Source organism: Canis aureus, chromosome 34 (genome assembly GCF_053574225.1).
Source record: "Canis aureus isolate CA01 chromosome 34, VMU_Caureus_v.1.0, whole genome shotgun sequence".
Classification (NCBI taxonomy): Eukaryota; Metazoa; Chordata; class Mammalia; order Carnivora; family Canidae; genus Canis; species Canis aureus.
In genome coordinates, this window is record NC_135644.1 from 22,087,521 (window position 1) to 22,110,731 (window position 23,211).

Consider the following 23,211-nt stretch of genomic DNA (forward strand, 5'->3'; position numbering starts at 1 on the left):
TTCTAACATCAATCTGAATCAACGTACCTTCTTTCTCTTTGGCGATCGTTTCCATGTTAACTCTTTCAGTGAATGCCGAAATGTACAGTCACATGAATGTTTTCCCTAACCAACATATGGTTTTCATTCTCATTTTGCAAGGTAATATTTCAGCAGTGGTCTGGAGGAAATTAATGGAAAATGAAGGCAGATAACTATCCTTGTAACTAAAGCCTAGTGTTCATGCTGCTTGTATATCATTGTATATAATAATTCTCTTAAGCAATCACAAAATTTAAAATTTTGACTTGTAAAAATGTATCCTCTCTACATCAGTTTAGTTTGAGTGAACTCCCACGGGTTCTGGAAGTGTAATGGACCAAGATACATCTCAGTAGAACTGGTATAAGATTAAGAAAAAGGACAATTTCAAATATCGTGTTTATGGTATGTAAGTGTCAGGAATGACTCAGAACAAGAGAAATCCCTTTCCTTGCAGTCTTCACACCAGAAACAGCATTAAAAAGTAAGAACGTTCAGAGTTTGGCATCATGTTTTTAAAGGAACTAATTTTTCTTTCCATTTTAAACATGTGACTGTGAATTTTGGACGATATTTTGCTTGTAAAATCTTTGGATGGTTTGCTTCTTTCAACACCTTTTTTTTTTTTTGCTATAATATGCAAGAAAAGTACTAAATGTGCATAGTCATGTATTTGGAGAATTATGCTTTTTAAAACGTTTTCTTTTATCTCACGGAGAAAGGTGAACCTAAAAATCATTTAAAATACAGTGTAGATGTTGAAGCTTCACAGCTATTTTTCTTTCGCATTGTAATTTGAACATTCAATTTCTCTTCGGCATATACACAAATTACATTGAACCCAAGCAAACATAAGCTCCCGAAGGCCCCAGGGGGAAAAGAGACACTGTCTCATTGGTGCCAGTGCCTGGCATTCTGCTCGTGTCACTGTCCTTAGAATTTTCTCCTCTCTTCACTTAAATGTTTCCCAGTGAGAAGTTTTCCCTTTTCTTTCTTTTTTGCAAAGCTAAAATAATTTGACACTTCTGGGTAGAGGAGGAAAACAAACTTCCAGCTTTTGATAAATCATATTAGTGTGTATGAAAACCTGCATGTTTAAAACTCCATGAGCAATTTTACACTGAAATCAGCGTTTGCTAGGTTTCTGAATAAAGCGCAGGAATGCAATTAGAGCAGTTTGGGATACAATGAAGGGCCTCGAGAGCAGCTTTCTGCAGGCTTCCGTCAAAGCAGAAACACACCTTTGTTCCTAGAAATAGAACTTAGAGCGCTGTGAATGGGCAGCGGCGTGGCCATGGGAGTGCTCCTGCCTTAGCACAGAGGCCTGCCTTGCCCTGTGCTGCCCACAGATGACCAGGGAAATCCCAGAGGTACTCTAGAATTTCTGCATTCTCATTTCTTCAGCCGTAAAATAGCTGTCATTCACCTCTCACTCTGGCCAGAGTGACACCTGCCAGTCTCAGGAACAAGGCGGAATTACGGTCCCTGGGCCACCGCGGCTCAGCGATGGGTGTGCATCTAGGGGTGTGTTGCTAAACTCTGTCGTTTGTTTTTTGAGACGTTTCTTTCAAGGAGGTTGATTCTCAGTATATTGTTGTTTAACCTTCTGAACCTGTGTTTCTGTGGTCCCCTGTACATCATAATGACACATTTAAGACTATTTGCAAACAGGTGGCAAGAGCCATGGGGGAGAAGCGTAGGCGTCACTGTGCAGGGCGATGCGATGTTACTGTCCTGAAAGACCCATGGCTGTCAGTGGAAGGTTCCTAGGGTCCTTTTAGGACCCAAATCCTAAAGCATTCCCTCGGACCCACAATTCCCATCTAAAAGTTCTGTGGTGTGTGTGTGTGTGTGTGTGTGTGTGTGCACACCTGGGTGCATGAGAGAGAGAGAGAGAGAGCTGTCATCATGTCATATGAAGTTATGCAACGTTCTATCCCTTGTTGATGAAATGCAACATGACAGGATGTAATGTAATGTAACGTATCAAAAAATGTAAATCCTATAGTTTGCGGGCTCCGCTACCTGCTGCCGGTTCCTGTAGGGGGGGTGTGAGCTGGACTGACGGAGCGGCCGGGAGTGTTCGGCACGCTGGCCGTGGTGTTCGAGAACCTGCACACACCACAGTTCACTGATTTCCCCAATTACTTTGGGGCGGTTTGGCACGTATAGAAATGTTCAACAAAAGTTCTCTTGTTGGACACTTCTGGGAAGTAATTTGATTGTTAATTACAAACGCTCAGGGTGATTGCTCTGCATAATTGTTTTACTCCTTCCGAACTCCATCAGAAGCTTATCCGCCCAAGGTTTATTTTCAGACCCTGGAATTTTTAACATCGTCCTTATGTCACACTGATGCAACGTGAGGGACCTCTCCAGAGAAAACCCTTTAACCAGCCAGGCCTCCCGTGGCAGGTGGAAGCGCGGAGACAGTAGGGGACCACACGCGTGTTATCTCCAGTGGCATCTGTAATCACAGAACACGCACCCGCGCCCGCACTTCCAGGCTCCGCACCTTTTGAGAAACAACTTCAGCTATATGCTCTAAATTGCTTGAAAATCGCAAAGAGCAAAAGGCACATCTCAGAATTAAACCAAACACATTCCAGATACGATTTCTTTTTATTACCAAGCTGTAGTCTCGACTCTTAACAATAGACAACACAAAACAAGTCCACGTCGCTTTAAAGGTAAGTGGGCAGGAGCTCATCTGATACCGCATTCCTGAGCATGGAACCTTTTATTTGCTGTCATAGTGATGACTTTTAATTGTCCTAATAAATAAGCTTTTAAAAGGCTTCTAAAATGTTCTCTAATAACATACTTTGGTCTTTAGCCATAGAAATGCAGAAATAATTAGAAGTGGCATTGTGTACACTGCCTTCTGGACTGGGCTGAAGGTGAAGGAGAAAGTCTCATGCTATCCTTGTCAGCTGCAAGGGTAATTACTGCTGGCTGAAATTACTCAACATTTGTTTATAAGCTCCCCAGAGCATGCTGTAAATAGATTGTCTGTTATAGTCCAATCACATTAAAACACTGCTCCTTGCAAACTGCTACCTCCTGCTTTCTGTAAGCTAGACAGAGAGAGCCTGCTGCTCACTTAGTGAGCACCGAGCAGGGAAGGGCTATGTTTAATGTGATTGTTTTCATTAGATTCTTCTCTGTCCAAGATCACATTTGTCGTTTTCAGAGTCTGAATGCTAGTGGGGTCCATTACTTTCATTAGGACCCTTGTATTTGCGTTAGGGAGGATGGATATCTTTATTATGGGGATGTGCATGTAACAGTTTGGAAGGGAATTTGAAACAGTGCAGAAGACTGACCACAGACAGTCCCTTCCACACAGGGGATTTGTTTAGCTCTATTGAGTTTTAGGAAGTGCAGAGCACCTCCTGGTTACACCAATCTGATTTCATTTAGCAGGTACTTATGGAGTCCTTGCTGTGTGCCTAACACAGGGCTAGGTGCCATGAAGATAAATATTTATTATTTCTAGAGAGACTAAAATATGGCTGGGGGAAAAATGGCTTGGATACAAGATGAAGTTAAAGACTCTTAAGATATGTGATGAAATCTAGATTTGAAATACAACAAGCACCAACATGAATAGGCGGAGTATACATGTGGACGATCAGCAAATTTTTGTGTTTGGAGAGCAAATAGAATTTACTGTTTTGGAAAGGTAGTAAGGCTTTATGAATTAAATTAATTGTGTCCCCTTCAAAAGGCACCAGAGACAACCCAGAGAGTAGTTAGCTCAGCTTTTTGGTGACCCTTGCTTTCAGTTTATAATTTCACGTGAGAGAGATTTGATTGGACCTTTAGGCTGGCTGGCCTGAAATGTTTTGAATACAGAAGAGAGCATGAAACTAAAAGCAGCTCAAGAGAAAGAACCTAGATATTCATTGAACCAAATCCTAAAATAGTCCAAGGTTGCTCTCTAATTGATTAGTAAATAAGTTTAGCTATTTTGTTTTTGTTCATGCCGGGAAAAGAACTGGAATAATTCCTGAGTTGTTTCCACTTATAATTGACCAAGATTTCCAAAGTCTGGGTGATCATGTCTCTACAGCAGTCTCAAATTTTTTTTTAAATATTATAAACCTGTTTTGAAAAGGAAGAGATATTGGAAGACAGATACTGCAGAAAAGGGATACTACTCAGTAAATGGCACACATGGGAACAAGAAATGCAAATTGTATACATGCAGATCTGAGACACAAAAGGACTAGTTGTGAATTGGAAGAAAAGTGGGCATTATTTTTAGTTTCCAGGAAATATTTAGCCTTTCCCTTCCTTCACTCCAATTCCATTTTTCCCGCCCTCAGGGAAATTATCCTTCTTTTTCATCTAGTCTGGAATTGATACGAGGTTTTGGAAAACTCTCATTTCCCATTATGCATGCCAGTGTCACTGGAAAGCAGTTCAAGAGACTGAGACATTTGGGTACCAGAAATGATGATTCAATTAGATTTTACAATAATTCCTGGAAGTACTGTATCCTAGGCGTTAGTGCCGGCAAGAGCATCAGCTGCAGAGCCGATCTGGGGTGGGCACATATATTGCCATGGAAGCCAGTGATGTTTTACATAGAAAACTAAATGAGCACGGGGATGCCGGTGGTGTGTTCATTTCAGGAGGTTTGGCTAAATTTATTTTCAAGAGAAAAAGTAAAGCTAAATAAAATCGTTCTTTAGGACTGGCACACATTGTCTTCAAATAGACTGAGTCCATTTGTAATCTATATAACATTTTTATATGCTTCCCATTACTCACTTTATGCCATTAGGAAAGCACTGAATCTTTAAAGAGAAACTTCCTACAGCTAAAAAAGACATTAAGGGGGAAAAAATGCTGGGAGCCATAGTGACAGGTACAACTAAGCTTGCATCCTTCGGTTCCCTGGAAACCAGTCAAACACTATCTCATCTTGCAATGGTTGTGTCTGATCCTCTGCTTCAGACATCTTCCTAATAATGGCAACTGCAGAGGTGACTCTCTGCAAATAAGGGCTTGCAGCCACTGGGCATCCATCACATTTCTCCAGAGCAACATTAGACCACCCTAATGGGTACTCCCGTCTTCATTATGATATTAATTCTCTAAATTTCCAAAGTGATTTCATTTGTAACATGACAAAGGCTGGCTGCTCAGGAGACAAACTGTTTTCATCCCCCTCCTGCATGCGCACAAAGGCCTGCTCTCTTTAGTCTTTGGGGGAAAAGGAATGTGATAGCATCAGATCTCTTGTGATACACAAGGCTGGCTAACGGCTCCACCACCTGCCAGCGCTCCGTGCCTGCCCCTCCGGCCTGAAGCTCTCTAAAGCACTGGTGGCTTGAGTGGAACATGGAGATTGGTTTGGAAACCAGCGATCTGGACAGAAAACAGCGGCCGAATAAAAAACTCGGCATGGAAGCTGAGTGGGATTTGAGGGTAACAGTGGGGTCGCGGAGAAACCACATCTGGTGCAAGAGGCCTGTTGGGGAGATGCTAGCGAACGTCCTGCTTTTTCTCCCTTGTACACTGGAGCCTTTGTTGTGGCTACAAATTCCAAGACTGCCAACTGCATATAACCTCCAAAATATGGTCATTCATTTCTCTTTCAATATGCTGGCCTCCATGGACTTTCATCCAACCTACCCGCATCAAAATTAGCTTATCTTCTACAATCTTTGCTAGATAAAAAAAACTTCACACTTCTGAAAAAAAATCCCTTCTCGATCAATATTGAGGATTTTCTATTCACCGATGATCATTGCTTTCAACTGAGTTGGCATCATAGATAGAAGGTCCGAATTGAGTGACACAGTGCTGAATTTCTGAGAGGTCCAGCACTGGTCAAAATACTGAAGGAGATGAAATTTTTCTCTGCTTTCCCTTTTCTTGCCTTCCACGAGCAGCTTTTTGGTCTTAGTTCTTGCTTCTTACTGCTGACACGTACTCTGTTTAAAGAAAAAAAATTCCTATTAACATGGTCGAAAAGAAGGGAACTATTTTTGAGTAAGGTGTAGACTAATCGGTAGTTCACTGTTATTTAAGATCCCAGTACCTTTAACTGGAGGTGGCACATTTTAGTGGTAAGCATCAGCAAAAGCTGAGCTTGATTCCACGAGTGAATTTTACAATCTCATGAAAGTGAATGAAAGAAATTACCTGGCCTCTATTTCTTCAATCTGAAAGTGGGGGAACGGCGCCTTGCATTCACTGCCCCTGAGCTGCCCGCGCAGCCCAGCCATTCTCAGCTCTACTGTATTCTTTGACATCGCCCTGGACGGCCAGCCTTTGGACTGAGTCTCCTTCTAGGTGTTTGCAAAGTTCCAAAGACAGCAGAAAACTTTTGTGCTCTGAGCCCTGGGGAGAAAGGATGTGGTTATAAGGTCCCTTCTTTCACAGGCTTATTCAGGGATTTCTGTGCCCGGGTGGGGACTTTGTCTGCCATAATGGCACTGGTGGCAAGCCCATCTATGGAGAGAAATTCGATGATGAGAGTTTCACCCTGAACCACATGGGTCTTGGCAACTTGTCCATGGCAAATGCTGGATCCAACACAAATGGGATCCAGTTTTTCATCTGCACTGCCAAGATGGAGTGGTTGGATGGCACACATGGTCTTTGGCAAGGCGAAAGAGGTCACAAATATTGTGGAAGCCATGGAGCACTTTGGATCCAGGAAAGGCAAGACCAGCAAGGAGATCACCATACCTGACTGGACAAGTCTAATACATTTTTCTTGCATTTTATCTTAATTACCAGATCATTCTTTCTGTAGCTCAAGCAAGCACCCTTTATCCCCATCTGCTTAAAATAACCTATAACCTGTGCTGTTGCTGGAGTTCTATGGGTTTTATAGTCCACAGTCTAGCTGGGTTGCAGAGTTAAATTTCTGATTAGGAAATAAAAACTAAACAAACAAAAATCAAGTGAAGGAACTGGATGTAGACTCCAAGTTCTATTTTATATTATGTCATATTGTATTTCTATTAATATTTTAAGTAGCATTCTATTTTATATTTGACTTTTTGTCTATATATGTTCAAATACCTGGTGCCCTTGCAGGATAAATTTAGGCCATATCTTATCATCACAAAGTTTTAACTGAATATTCATATCATTGATTTACAATTTTAGGATATTTGCTACAGCTCAGAATCCTCAGGCCATTATAATTTAGAAAAAAATTGTTAAGATTTTATACTTGAATAGATTTCTTTTAGGTTTTATTATTAATGTAATGCAATCATATGCATTATATGTTTCTTTTAGAAATATCAAAATATAGATGTACAAATTTTTAACAAAGTAAAGCAATTATTTGGGAGTGATAAATTTTATCCTATTCCCCAAACCACAAGTTCTTCAAAAGAAAATTATTTTGAGCAAGAGAACAGTATGGAACAATTCATCTCTCATCCATCCTATTTTTTTCAGTTTAAGAGATTGTTCTATAAATTCCTTAAAGTTGTTGCTTTTTTTGGTTTTAAAATATATTCAAAATGAAGCTTTGTTTCTTCAATCTAAAACTTCTGTAAATGTTACAATGCTTCCCTTTAGAAATTGAGAGTTGGCTGTTTTTTCTTATAGTTCAATTTCTACAATAAGCCATGATTTGCTTCTCAAGATTTAAAGAAGATAAGCGTATGCCCTAAAACTTAACATGAATCTAATAAATATTTGTCAAATCTGTGTTCAGACCATTCTCAAATTAGCAATGTCTGATTTCAAATGGCTCTTACAGACAACTGTCAGACACTTCTGATTTCACTGCTGACAGAAACTTCACAGAAAATCCTGTCGCCTCCCTAGTCTCTCCTGTAGCACTACAGTCTCAGGATCCCTTGCCATGACAGTAGCATAACACCTGGTGGTGTGATGTGTTGGGAAGGGAACAGCGTGGAGATTCCTGATACCAATGAAGGGCTTTTATTGTGGGAGATGTCCTCCTTAGGCCCCAAATTAAAACAAAGGTATAGAGTTACTGATCAATCATCAGAATTTTATTGTTGACAGCCTACTATGTGCAAACCAGCCCTTTACCTCCAAATGTCCTCCTTGGAACATAATGCTTCACTTTCTTCAAATGATTGGGATTATACTGGTCATAAAGCATAAGGTCTTAGGACATACACCTAAGGCATAAGGCCTTTGCTGTTAGATTAGTTTCAGATGAACAACATTTACCTCAATCTAAATAAAATATAAACAAATGTATAGGATTATTGAGCCTTTGACATCTGACTGAAACTCTAAATTAAATCAAAGCTCTTTGAGTTAGGGATCATTTCTTAATTGTATTTCTATTATGTGTGCTTAGTATTTGCTAGGTGCTCAATGTATATCCATTGAACTAAGCTGAACCTACCCCAAGATCCACGACTGGTACATTTCCATTAGTTTATAGTACAGAAATTCAAACTCATGGTTTGGACAATCTATACCAGTAGTGAGGATGATATTAAGAGTAACAGCATGCCATTATGTTGATAATAAAATATATGGCATATTTAGATAATGTCTTGCATGGTGATAGAAATTTTTAGTAATCAATATTTTAATTTTAGGCTAAGCAAAACAAGTGGCTAAACTATTTTAGGTTAATCTTGAAACCAAATTAATTTGAAGAACTGTTTAAAATTACTTCCATATTGCTATTTTTTAACTGACTCTCAACTAATATATTTTAAAATATTAGTTCATAGAAATGGTTTTCACTTAAAAATAGGATGAGCAAAGAAATCACTGATGACTGTTCTTATAGTGGTAAAATGATTAACAGACATTCGAAAGCTGAGAATCAGACTGGCTTTATTAATCCAATGATTTTGCATAAGCTTAGCCAGCTGGCAGATATTTAGATTCCTTTTTTCTGTGATTGCCATCTGCAAAGATTGAGAACAGGGTTTAGACTCCACCCTAATGAGTCTGGATTCTTAAGACATCATCCTTCTAATCCAACAGGCCCTACTCGTGCCTTTTTAAAGCATTTGTGAAGGTCCTAAATTAATCTAGCTCTTCACAATAAAAAACTGTAGCTCAGGGTATTTGGTTTAGAGAGTGACAACCATATTAATATTGAGAAAAATGGCCTTTTTGATAAAACATGCTTTCGCATTCCTCTAGTCATGAGTGCAAAGCATGGTGAATACATTAAAAAAGTTTTGGACTCTTTGCAGTTGTTGGATATTAGCCCATAACATGAAAAATAACAAGTCTCAATATTAGTTTTTTTTTTTTCAGGTTTTATATATATTTGAGAGAGAGAAAGATGAGCAGGAGGTAGGGGCAGAGGGAGAGGGAGAAGCAGACTCCCCGCTGAGCAGAGAGACTGATGTGGGGCTTGATCCCAGGACCCTGAGGCCACCACCTGAGTCAAGGGCAGAAGTCCAACTGACTGAGCCACCCAGGCACCCCCAGTTTTTAATTTTTCTAATTCACTAGTAGAACAGTTAAGAGTACTAGTCTAAAAGTTAAGAACCTTAAGTTCAGACTCCAGCTTGACTAATAAATGGCTCTGTGTCCTTGGACAAACCCCATACTCCTTAGTGCTGTAACTTTCTTAATGTTCAAAAGAGATATATAAAAAAATATAATGTGTATTTATAACAACTACAATTATATTTCTTTAATTACTCACTTATAACCATCACTCCTTTTAAAAGACTAAACAGAATGTTCATTTATTGTATTTTTTAAAAAAATACTAAAGGAATATGATTTTTTTACATCATCATGCCTTCATCTGCTCATCATTATTGTTGCTTTTGAAGTGACCTTGGGAGTTTTGGCGAGAGGATTTTTTTATAAGTAGCTTTTTTTTTCAATAGACATTTTCCTCCTGAATAGCTAAATTCTATTGCCATTGTTTCAGTGATTAACAGAAGCATCAAGTCAAGTTGTAATCATGAAAGAGTTTGAACATTTGTTTCCTACTCGGTTTAAAAAAAAATCAAATGCAAAAAATACTGATAGAATTAAGCATAAAACCCTATCAATTTTTTTCTACCCTTAGCTAAGAAAACCAAAAAAGGTCTGCTGGAGGTAGAAGCTCTTACACAAGGTAGCTCTCTGTAAGAGATCTGTGTTTGCTTGGAAAGCTCGTATTCCAGATATCTACATAGTTATTTTATTCAGGTGTGTGCTAACATGTTACTTGTCAGAGAGAATGTCCCTGATACCCTGTCGAAGATACCATCCCCTGTCTCGCTCAAGCTCCTTCCTCTTTATTTTTCTATACATAATACTTATCCCCACTTGAGATGTATTTATTTATTTTTGATGTCCCCTCTCATTGCTAGAGAGAGAGCAGACATACCAGCAGACACTACTACATTGTCACCAGTGCCCAGGACAGTACTTGGCATTTAGAAGAAGCTAAATAAACACCGAATGAATGAATGCCTGGAAAAACTTAGTGATAAACTAAATCAGTTAAGTGAAGGAACAGACCATTGTGGAGTAAATAATATATAATAAAGAATATTCATTCCTTGCCTCAGGGAAGTCCAGTCTCTAAGTAGAGCTTAACTGCCTACAAGGACCAATAAATTAATTGTAAACATGTGGGTAAAAACAATAGGGATTAGTAAGAACTGTTGCAAACTGGAAAATGTATTCCTATCTAAAGAAATCCACACATTTCAAACACTTGGAAGCCCAAACCAAACAGCTATGTGCTATATTTGGTTCACAGGCCACGTGCTTATAATGTGTGCCAGGTAACCTTTGTGGAACAGTGCAGGTAAGGATGACATTGTGCTCTATTATGGAGGAGACAAAATGTAGAGCAAAATAAATAAAACCTAAAATGGAAGCTACCTGAACATTTGAATAGCTATTGATGTAGAAGGTCACCAAGAAAGAGAACTTGGGCTCTTGGACACTGAGCCTGATGGTGACAATTATCAATTTATCAATAATTAACTTGATATTCCTGGGGGAGGAATGTTTAATGTGATTCTAAATATTCACTCTAAGTCAATATTTTTTCAAGCTGTCCATCCCTTGCTTCTAGAGAAAAGCTCCTGTGTCTACAATCAGATCCCTTTCAGAAAATGAGAGCATTGCAGAAATTATATTTCTGACATTTATTTTCAAAGCAAAAATGGAGTCAGACTCCAATACATGAAGAGGCCACTGATGTTTCAGTTTTTTCAGTAGACATTTATGGAAATCTCCCATGTTCTAAACCCTGTGCTTGGCTTCTGCTGCTAAGAGGTTTACAATCTAGAGGGGGAGATGACTGGCCTTCTGAGCAGATTACGTGCATAGTGGTATGAAGGACCACCCACCAGGTGAGACCTACCTATGGGAACATTATATTTGGCCATTGGCAGGCTTTCCTCTTGGATGTATACAGTGAAGTACCATTATGTTATATTTCCTATTTTTTAATTAAAAATCATATCTTTAATAGTGTATCAATCTTAAATTCCAATTTAAATATTGACCAGAAGGAAGGGAGTAGTCAAAGGTACAAAGGAGTTTCTATCTGGATGTGCCAATCAGAAAGGGTGGGTGTTGTAGTATTCCTCAAGCTTTATTTGTTTGTAGGGAAAAGTAAATTCCGGGGGTAGCCTAGTTCCACAGAGTTCAAACCTGGAAACTATTAACAGAAGTGCTGATCTTAGCTGTCCTGAGGGTGTTGGGAGAAAAGGGTGTATCTCAGTCACTAAATATAGATTTACAGAGCTCCCATCAAATGGTGACGTTCTGCAGGAGCAAAGACAGGCAGTGGATATCTCAGGAAAGCAAATGAAGGTTGAAAGAAGCCATTGTGAACAGTGCATGTTTTCCATTATGCACAACTGTGCATATGACAAGTATATATGTAGCCAAAGTGAAAAATGCATGATTGCCAAACTGGGCACACACTCCCCTCTCGACACAATTGAAGCACAGCTTCTAATGCATCTGTGATTGTGGGTCAGTTGATATATACCTGGAGTCCTGTCAGTAGGAAATATGAATGTGCATAAAACTCTTAAATTTAGTGTTCGAGGTGGTTGGAACGAGCCATTCACCTTCTCTTCTCCCCCTCCTCCTAGCTTCTCCTTTTCTCTTTTCTTCTCCCTCCTCCCTTTGTGAATTTATGATTCAGAAATTATTCAAACTGACTTCAAGCTCTGTCATTTCTTCATGGGTGTTTTATGCGCGTTCTTGGATTTTCATCTTGTCACTGGGTCTAGAAGCGGTGGTATATCATTACATTAGAACATTTTACTGTGCTGGGTCTGTCAGCTTGCTTAACTGGGGTGGAGGAGCCAAACCAGATTCTCAAATGATCCACTGGATATTTTCTGCAAACATTAAAGAGAGGAAAAAAAATTAGTTCCAAATTGAACAAATGCTACATTAAAAATAAAGGGCTACATGGCCTGACGCTGCAGCTTTTATCTATGATTTTGTTTAAATTGCTAAAATATTACTAGTTTTGGGGTACTTTTGCATGCAGCTGATGTAAAAGGAGGTTAAATACTCCTTAATTAATGGTTCTTATCTTGTCTTTTTCTTTTATGGCTATATACTCTACTTGTTCTATTCCCCAATTAATGACTACAACTTGCCGTATGTGATTATAATATATATGTTGGAGTTATTTAGTCTTTGCTATGTAATCTTCAGAACCATGTAGTAGGAGGGCAATTATCTCATCCTGAATATATAGCCTTAGAAAGAACCTTGAATATATACTTCTCTTTCTCTTTCTTCCTCTCTCTCTGTCTCTCTGTCTCTCTCTTTCCAAAATTTGCATGTGCTTGTCTCTTGAGATAACTGAATTTTCTCAGTGAGGGCAAGATGATGATTAATCAGCTGGGTTCCTATCTATGTTTAACTGCTTGTCTCTAGCATTGAATGGGACGAGTCCTTGCAGGAGTGTACTGGAGCACTTTGCATAATACAGATAGCTATTCGAACTGCTGTATTAATATATGTCATCAACAACTTGTCACTTTAGTACCTTTTAGGATGTCTGTGGGAGTACATAATATAAATCTGAATTCTGGGCAAAACTATACAATCGGTTCATTTCCAAACTCTATTATGTATAAGATTAAAACCCTGAAGGTTTAAAATGACAGGTTCATTGTCAAGTGCACTGTACTTTTTATTCTGAAGGGACAAAAAGACTTTGTGAATTCTTAAGTCTTCATGAAAACTCCACCAGTGATCTTTAGAGCAGCACTGTGCTGGTGAGACCTCTACTACCTTCAGGGTGTCCTGCGGTGCTCTCCATCTGGATGGAATAGGGAAAAAATTGATAAAAGAAATGGAAGGAAAATTATTTTTTTGGTTGTTTGTTTAAAGTCACCAGATGCTTATTTCATTCCTCTCTCGTCCTACCTCCCTCCTTCCCCCCTCTTTCCCTTCCCTCCTTTCTTCCTTCTTTCCAACTTCTTTCCTTTATCACTCTCTCTGTATGTTTAATTTTTATAACTTTGTTTTGATTAGTCTTTTGCAGCCATACCTGGGAGCTGGCATGTTGAAAAATAAATCACATGAGTAATGTCTATAAAGTCTAGAGAATGATTTCCTGACTGAATGGTCACTTGTGACAAGGCTAAATTTGCTCTGTTTGGAAAGAGGCTACTGCTCACCTGGGAGCTTTGCAATTGGTAGATGACTAGCAAGCCTTCTCGTAGAATGGCATCATCCCATGGCAGTTTGAACAGAGAGGGCTGCATTCCCAGATTTACCTTCCAAGATTACATGAGTTTTTGAGTCTCCAAGAGTGAAGGTTACAAAGTATCACCTGGAGGTGGGGTGCTTCAGAGAGAAAAATACACACCAATATTCTCTATTACCCCTACCCAAAGCAGAATCTCTGAATGTAAATTACAACAAAGTAGGTGCAGTAAACTCTAAATTATCTGTGTTAATGCAGGGGTGCATCTGTTCAAAGCCATTTATATTAAATTTAGATGACATTCTGTCAATTGGCAATGGGTGGGGTGTATTAGATTTATTATTTAAATTATATTGTATCTAGGCTCATATTGGAATCTCAGTAGTTTGCATTTCCTGTGCAAGCCATAATAAGAGGGAAAAAGCTCAGAAATGTATTAGATGGCAAATGGAAGCCACTCTGATAGCAATCATTTCTAACAGATAAGCCAGGAAGTAGATAATTTACACTTGGGTGATATTTAGATTACTAGAAATGACCGTAGGTATATGTGCTTAGAATTCATGCCTATACAAACATTGTTAACAGGTTGACTCCTGAAAAGGAATGTCAATCAATGATCATGTTGAGGTGAAAACAGGTTTTTTGGTTACCAAAGGACTTAGATTTGAACTCATCTTTAATCTTACTCTTTTTTGAATAAACCTTCAAAGTCTCTGAGTATCAGTTTCTCTACCCATAATATGGAATGATAAACCTACCTTTCTTATCTAATGTGTGTTGTATCCTGAAGTTAGGTAAGAACAGTTACAAAGATGGGTAAGACATGATCTTGGGCCACAAGGAGAATGGGGGTGGGTAGAGAGCAGACAAGTAAACAAACAATCTCACTAACACAGGGAGAGTTATAAGAGAGGTTGCGTGGAGTAATTCCATAACCTGCCTTATAATAATAATATATATATATGTATATAATATATAAGAATATACTATGTAATATAATATATGCATAATATCTATGCAATCTATATAATCTGTACTATTTAATATCACATATACATATATATCTGTATCTACTGAACCATGAAATCCTTGAAGTTAGGAATCATGTGTAATTTACTTTTGAATCAGTAGAAACCAGTTCAGGCATAGGCTATAAAAGGCCCACAAAGTTTCTGTGGAATGAATGATTCTTAAGCCACTCAGCTGAGAAAAACTTTGAAGCCTAGAATTGGGAAAGTCAGACTTAGCACCAAGTACTGTTTGCATGCTGCTGGGTCAGCACCAACCCTACAGGTAGGTTATTTAATGAGGTCTTATCTATAATATACCTGGCATAGCGTTTGGCATGGAGCTCATTAAAGCAGAATTAATACGGGCCATGGCATAGGGAGTAGGAGCCATTAAAGTACCCAAAATGTCACTCTCAGCATCCTGACTTACTTATTGGTTGGGGGAAATTTCCTGTCATTAGGCATTCACACTGACAGCTAGGAAATTGCATCCCTGGAAGTCTTCCTAGAAGTTTTGATGTCCCAGAGGAAAGATAAAACTTTTAAACTATGGCAAATCCCTAGCACTGTGGTGTGAAGTGATTTTTGATATTAGCAAGCATTACATCAGAACCCAAAGGGTACATGAGATATAGTAGAAAAGCTTGGTAAGAGAGACAGAAGGAAAGGTCTATAGTCTGGGACTGGGACAGTGAGAGTCCAACCCAACAGGTGGACCTTGGGGTGCGGGGGTGTTCTTTCTTCAGCCAGGATCAATGTGATGAGCTCCATTACTTGGCAATGTTCTGCTGTCAGGTAGTGAGAGGGCCCTGGCTTCAGTCTTCACTTTGCCGTGGACTAGTCCTGGCTGTTTCTGTAAATCTGCCAATAACGGTAGAAAGCAGGGGAAAATGTCATGTGTTGAACTCCTTCTCTCCACCATAAGAAGTGAGGAATAAACTCAAGAATACATCAAAGTGGGAGTTTTGATAGGGGTTAAAGTGGCCACATCTGTACATTTCCTTCCCTGTTCCTAGGTTACCAGGAGAAGACATCAATTACGGAACTGAAGAGTCGGTCGGTATGGGGTAGGAAGCAAATAAGAGGAGCTCTGTAGACACTTTGATTACCCGTTTCCCCTTGTAAGTCGAGTGCCATTCATTTAGGCATTCTTGTGCAGAAAAAGCTGTCAGGCTAAGTCCTACAAGGGAGATGTGGAGACAAAAATATCAGCATGTACATTAAATATTGAATGGAAGTCAAATACTGGTCATGAAGATTGCTAAGCAAGACTAAGGAACAAAATTCTAAGGCCACAGGTAGAGATAAGTCCCGCACTTTTCATATGAGATTTAGCAGTGTGCGATTTTTTTTCTTTTTTCTTTTTTTTTTTTTTTTAGTGTTAGGGAATAATCCATTTCATTAGAGTGTTTGCAGCAGATACATGAATGGCGTAAATCACATATTACAATTTGCCATGGAAATCTTACTGTCCCAATTAATTGTCTGTTTAGTTAGTGCATTCTGCAGTGAGCCATCCTTCTAAGGCCTGGTGGTATTTCATGGTACGTCAGTCAATAACCTGCATCCCCAGCCTAATTGCCATGGAGCTATATCCTGACTCTTAGAAATCTTGGGAGGTTGGCCTTGGGAAGGATAAAGTTATGTTTGTTAAATGCAAGCCTCATGATCTCTGGAAGGCGTTAGCAATAATCTTCCTGCCCATTGCACAAATTTCTCCCTGTAAATGCCAGTGATCATGGTGTAGACGAGCATGTGCTCCAATCCCATGATTTTACTTGAAAACTAAACTTCCTGTCAGCTTCTAACGCCTTGCTCTCTCTTTTAATGTTAGCATTTTGTGAAAGTAAATGGAATTAGAAGTAAATCCATTTAATCACACATGAAGCACAATTTTTCCTGAGAACTTCAGATATTTTCATATGAACAATGGAAAAGTGAACATGTCATTTGCAGTCATGTCATTGGAAAATTCTAAAAAAATATTTAATTCAAGTCCAAACACTTGTCTATCTTATTTAGAAATAATGTTTTATTGGTTTTTTTTTTAGTACTGTATTTCACCTATATCTTTGCAATATAACTTTTTGGTTCTTTAAGATTGAAATATAGTTGACATACAATATTAGTTTCAGGTGTACAACATAGTGATTTGAAATTTGTATACAATACGAAATGATCACCATGATAAGTCTAGTAACCATCTGTCACCTTACAAAATCATTACAATGTTATGACTATATTCCCTATGCTGTACTTTATATCCCTGTGACTTATTTGAAATAAATCTTTTTTTAGATTACTTAGCTCTGAGTCTAACACTAAATGACAAATTTTCTCTAATATTTATTCTAAAGAGAGAGAAATTCTTGTGCCTGTGTACATGCACGTAAATACACACACGTCTTATAGCTTTTAAAATTCAAGTGCGAATATATCTAATTCATCTCCCAATACAGTATATCAGAAGAAAGGTATGGATTTAATGTGAGTAAACTAATTTGTATTGTAAGAAAATAGTCAAAATAATTGCTAAGAATAAGTTTCCCAATATTTACCAAAGTTTAAATTTCATAGCACAAACCCAATTCTTAAAAACTAAAGTCTGAGTGAGAATAAAGATTTCTCTAACTGGTGTAGGTGGTAAAGAATCTATCTTTTTGAGTTATTTTAAAATTCTTATTGGATTTGCTATTACTTTGAAAAATGAATCAGGTAGCAATCCTGCTTATTTGCCACAATTTTCTATTTTACATTAGGAGGAGAATAAATGTACTCAATTAGAAACAACACAAATCCTTTGATGAAAAGTTTTACATTTAATTTAACTCTTTGCTTGACCGAAAAACTGATTCAGGGCTGCTGTGTAAGGTTGTACAGTTTGTGTACTGCCCAAAATTGACTGCTTGAAGATCTGGATGAAACTCTAAATCAAGCCTGGTCTTAGCTGATCATACCTTTGCTTTGGGGGCAGCAACTACCATTTTATCTAATTTCTACAAACATCTCATAGAGACACTCTGCTTTTTTTTTTTTAAGCAAACTCTATACCCAACATGGGGCTCAAACGCATGATACTGAGATTGAGAGTCACATGCGCTACCAACTAAGCCAGCCAGACACCTCAACATCTATACTTTTAATTCAAATTTAATTTGTAGTTTTATTTTTTAAGATTTTATTTATTTATGAGAGAGAGAGAGAGAGAGAGAGAGAGAAAGAGAAAGAGAGAAAGAGAAAGAGGAGAAAGAGAAAGAGAAAGAGAGAAAGAGAGGCAGAGACACAGGCAGAAGGAGAATCAGGTTCCATGCAGGGAGCCTGACTTGGGACTCCATCCGGGTCTAGGATCACGTCCTGGGCTGAAGGCGGCGCTAAACCGCTGAGCCATGTGGGCTGCCCCAGTTTGTAGTTTTAAAGTCAGCTTTCTAAGACTATGTTTTAATAATCTGATTAGGTCAATGTTTTGTTGACTTTTGTTGACTTAATTCATGTCTTTATTATAAAGTAACAACTTCAATACACAAAAATTGAATTAACATTCCAATTCCTTTACATATTATTCCCAATAAAAACTGATTAATCTCATTGGAGGAAACTTTTACCTGTTTTTAAAATCAGGGGTTATAATAGATATATATTTAAAATAGATCCTTTTTTTACTCATATAACTTAAGAGTTAGAGAAGTAGCTTTAGATTTTTTAAACCTAAATATATGCTACAAAACAATCTAATTACTTGTTTTTATATCCTTACTTAATTGCCATTAAGAAAATGTTAGATGAATAATATCATGAGTTTTGGTTGAGTTGAGGTCTGAAATTTGATTAACATTTCCCTTATATTTATCTTAAAAATAGATACCCCTCTGAATTATGATGAAGAATTAAATGTAGTACTTGCACTGAGAAGAATTAAGGATAGAGCCATATACCCCAGTGAAACAAGAAAGGGATAGGATGTCAGGATATAGAGTTGTCACCTTTGAATTTCATTCAACAGTGTGTTCAGTAGCATATTCAGAGTGTGAAGTAGATAGAGCTTATTGAAGGGCCATTTTTATATCACAAGACATCAAGTTTAGAGAGAACCACATTGACAACCTATAGGTCATCTCTTTTAAGACAAAGGTGTTCACCCTAAATATTCTGGCAGCTGGGACATGGTGACAAGTTTAGATTTAGAAATGGAGCCATATGATGAAGATGGCTAAGTTGACTGCCGACTTCGAATACATGAACGACATCATAAAGCTAAGCTCTCTACTGCCCTAGGCCATCTTCTTAACATAGACCATCCCATCTTATTTAATGCCACCATATTTTGGGGTTCTTTGTTATAGCAGGTTAGTCTAGACCCTGACTAATAAATTTGCACGTGGGAAAATCTGCTTCCTCTTTATTTCTTCTATTAGTTAAGGTTATTGCCTCTGGAATTGTACAGAATTAGTATTCTCCCTTTGAAATGTGACATCACTTTAACTATTAAGGGACAAAGCTGTCTACTATGCATTTATTTCTTCTTTCCTAAGTCTTCATCAGACTTGATCCCCTCCTCACATGTCTGAGCAGTCCCTCCTTTAATCTGGACACCACATCCCCTTAATGCAGCCAGAATTTGCTGCTCTGTCACATTCTCATGTTCTTTTCTATGAAGAAAACTCAGGTCTCCCCTATAATAATCTCCTGGGAAGCCCTTAATTTATCTCTGTTAAATTTCATTTTGTTGATTTTAATCCCTCATTTCAGCAAGTTGAGATAATTTTGAAAGAGTGCAGGTTTTAATGAGAACATTGGTAAGTGCAAACAAGCAGTTTGACTATTCTTCTCAATAAACTGAAAGATTGTTGTTAAAATATTGAATATTACTGCTACCACTTTTCCTAATGAATTACTAGTGCCAGCTGCTGTATGCCTTTTACAAGCATCAGGTCAGATTATTACTCACAACAATTCTATTATTATTTCTATTTTTCCAATAAGCAAATGAGTCTTCAAGGGAAAGGATGACTTGTCTACACAAGTAGAACAATAGCATAGCCAAAGTGCAAACCCAGAATGGTATGACATCTGAGCCTAATTAGCCACTAGATTCTACTGCCATTTGATGTGCCTTCATTCCCAAGAAGTACAGGCTTCTGCCTTGTACAAGCTTCTATGTTTGGAAAGGATAAAGCATATGTTTACCTGTCATCACAGAAAGCATGTACTTCTCTGTGTCTATTTTCGTCATGTTAACTTAAAAGCAAGGGAAGGAAACATTCCAAGTAATTTAGAAAACTGAATCTATCAAACTATTAGGCTTGTTTTATACACAGGTGATGCTGGACTCTTCTCTCTTTACTGAAAACATGGGGTATTTTCTACTCAAGTCTTTTCACAACATGGTTTTCACAACTGAATTTGGTCCTGAAAAAGTAGGTCTGGTTCCTTTTTCTGTTGTTTACGATCTTTTGCTCCAGCTAGAAAGATGTTATTACGATTCTCAGGATCACAGTTGGTTTTCTAGAAGACTTAGCATTTTTTGCTCAATGTCTCTTTTCTTTGCTGAATTGGCTGAGAGATTTCTAACATCCAAGAATGCTTGCCAGCTCTTGGGTTTGATGGGAAGCACGTGTAGTTTATGCTCAGGGGTCCCCAGTCTATAAGTGTGTTTCTGTAATTTCCCCGTATTCTAGAAGTCTGCTCACCTTCCCTTTATGTGCAAGTCATACTGCTGTTCTTATGCTCTTCTCTCCTAAAACTCAAGAAAGCAAAGCACAGACTAAGGAGTTATGGATGTCTTGTTTGGGACATTTATATGTTGGGGTTTTAAAAAGCTTGCATTATGGAGTCGTAAAAATGGAAATTGTTACTGAATGATGACGGGAAAAATATCATTGAGTTCAGAGAGTTTCCTAATCATCTATTTCAATCTCTTCATTATATAGATGAGAAAATCAAGTCCCAGAAAGTTGAAGTGACTTCCTCAAGTTCATATAGATAGGATGGCAAATTTGAGTAAGAAGGCTTCTGTTACATCCCTCAAACTATATCATGTGTATTCCATTTCTTGTTTGCACATATATTTATTATTTGGCCCTATGCCATGCATCCTATTTGTAGAACAAAGCATGTAGTGATGGATGTGAAGTATTTAAATCTTGCCTGTGCTTCTGTCTTGTCTCTAATAGGCAGTGAATATAAGTGATAATAGTAATAATAATACTTGACATCATAGAGAATATTTATTGAGCACTGACTATAAGCTGGACACTATTATAAGAAATATATATATACTATTATATTTTACATCTTCTATAGATAATATATATGTTACCAAATTATCTGACCCTCAAAGAAAATTTCATGTCATTTTTATTTCAAATGAGGAAATAAAGGTCCAGGAATTTGTCTGAAGTCACAGAGCTCATTGTGGCAAAGCAAAAAACTCAAAATTTGGAATCTGGCTTGGAATCTATCTTCTAAACCATTATACTGTGCTCCCTCTGATAGTGGACTTTCTACCTAGTTTTTTCACAGTGTAACTAGTGTGTGTGTGTGTGTGTGTTCCTGTGTAATGTCATCCACGATGTATGCCTTATTGTGTTAATACCATACGTGCATTATAGTCTTTCTATATGTGAGCAACAAAAAGTTTTCAGAAAAAAAATAAGTCTGGTTACTCATATCTACTCACGTAAGATTAACTTCATGGGCTCAGAATTTGTTGAGATAATCGAATAATGCAGGAGGATAGACACTTCCTGATTTAATGATTACAATTAAAGATCAATTATTAGACTTGCATAGCAATTTATGTGTTTTAAACGGACTATCCTATGCATTTTACACCACATTTGCTTGTCAAAACTGTCAATCCATAAGCCACGGAGCAGGCAAGAAAACTTAAGACAAAGAGAAATGAAAATTAGTGTATCCATTTTTTTTTTTTTTTAGTGTATTCACTTTGAATGTAAAATAAGTGATACCGATGATGTTTTTGGCCAAGAATATAACAGGACATTTTTGTCACCTTCCCTCCACATCACCAATATTCTCACAGGCCACCACTCTCCTATCTCCCATTTGAAACTCCTGGGCCCATTTTAAAAGACAGTCTATTCTTCCTTTCAAAATAAAAATCTTAAAATTATAGGAGAAAAAATATTTTGAGCAGTGTTCCTTCTTGCCTCTAAGAATAAGCACAGCACATTTAAGTCTGAATATTGTGTCCTTTAAGCAGTTTTATTTATTTATTTATTTGTTTGTTTGTTTATTTATTTATTTATTTTAAAGATTTTATTTATTCATGAGGGAAAGAGAGAGAGAGAGGCAGAGACACAGGCAGAGGGAGAAGCAGGCTCCATGCAGGGAGCCCGACGTGGGACTCGATCCCAGGTCTCCAGGATCATGCCCTGGTTTAAGCAGTTTTATTAATGCATAGCCAAGAAAGTTGTGTATATCTATTTTAAACCTATTTTAAAGTTTATAATCGACTTTTCACACTGCAGACATTTATGGCTTATTATGGGAAAAAAAAGACACTTTATAACTTTTTGTTTTTCAGCATTTATACTGTTAATTTTTAAAACATGATCACATATCTAACACATTTAGAAAATAAATATCTAATACGAATCTTGGCATATTTAGGGTATTGCTAAGTATCCAAAAATTTGAAAGACTACTCTTTTAATGACATCCTGTGATTCAATTTAAACAGTCAGCTTTTATATGATTAGTATTTATACTCAAAACTGGGTAGGTTCTGTATATTTCCTATAAACATGCAGAATAAATATCCTTAGTCAATGGGGAAACGAAAGAGATGGGCTTCAGAAGAAAAATTGGAGGCTGGCTGTCAGTACATTTTAGCCTAGCGCTTTCACTTCTTATAAAAACATTCAAAATACTGCAATACATTCAGAAATATCAAATAAAGTTCAAACTGTTTAAACTTAATTTGCATCATATTACATCAGATCAAATTTCTAGTTATTTCTTCAATCAATGTTTGTAATATGCCTATTTTTAATAAAGATCCAAGAAATGGACTGAAGCTTTGGTTTTAGTACAAATGCATTATCTGGATTTATTATAAATATGAGCCTAGCAGATATTTAGCATAGATTCGTGTCAGTCAAACCAATGTCACTGTATTGATACTCTTCTTCTAATTGGGAAATGGAATTGAGGTGGCATTTTTATCGTGATGTCCTTTGTGGTTGACACGCGTCTGTTCTGAAATATCTTTGTGCATGAATTCGCAGTGCAAATGGGATAATTTGCCTCCAGATAAAGTTATGTTTTAGAAGACTTAAAAAAAAAATCCAAGGAAGGCAGAGATATCTGATAACACCCTCTTTGAGGATGGAGAAAGAAATAAAATACGAAATTGTTAGAAGTTACAGTTTAGAAATATGTACCTGCTTTATTTGTTGTTATGATTAGAGAAGAATGGATTGAATTAATCTTTGAAACAGAACTGTAGCAAAAAATCTAAGTGTCAAACATTAACTGCATTAAAAGAACCCATTATTTGTCTTTTGTTCTCTGTCCTTTTAAAAAAGA

At 37.5% G+C, this 23,211-nt stretch overlaps 1 long non-coding RNA gene across 3 annotated transcripts in view; it reads left to right on the forward strand.

Moving 5' to 3' along the window:
- The window catches only part of LOC144304840 (uncharacterized), a 261,780-nt gene that overhangs the window by 70,227 nt on the left and 168,342 nt on the right, over positions 1 to 23,211 (forward strand). For 2 of the 3 annotated variants that reach the window (XR_013371829.1, XR_013371828.1), the window contains exon 3: positions 15,678 to 15,782. The exons of the other annotated variant lie outside the window; for it this stretch is intronic. This is a non-coding gene — a long non-coding RNA (uncharacterized LOC144304840). The remainder of the gene's footprint in view (positions 1 to 15,677; positions 15,783 to 23,211) is intronic. 3 annotated transcript variants of the gene reach the window in all.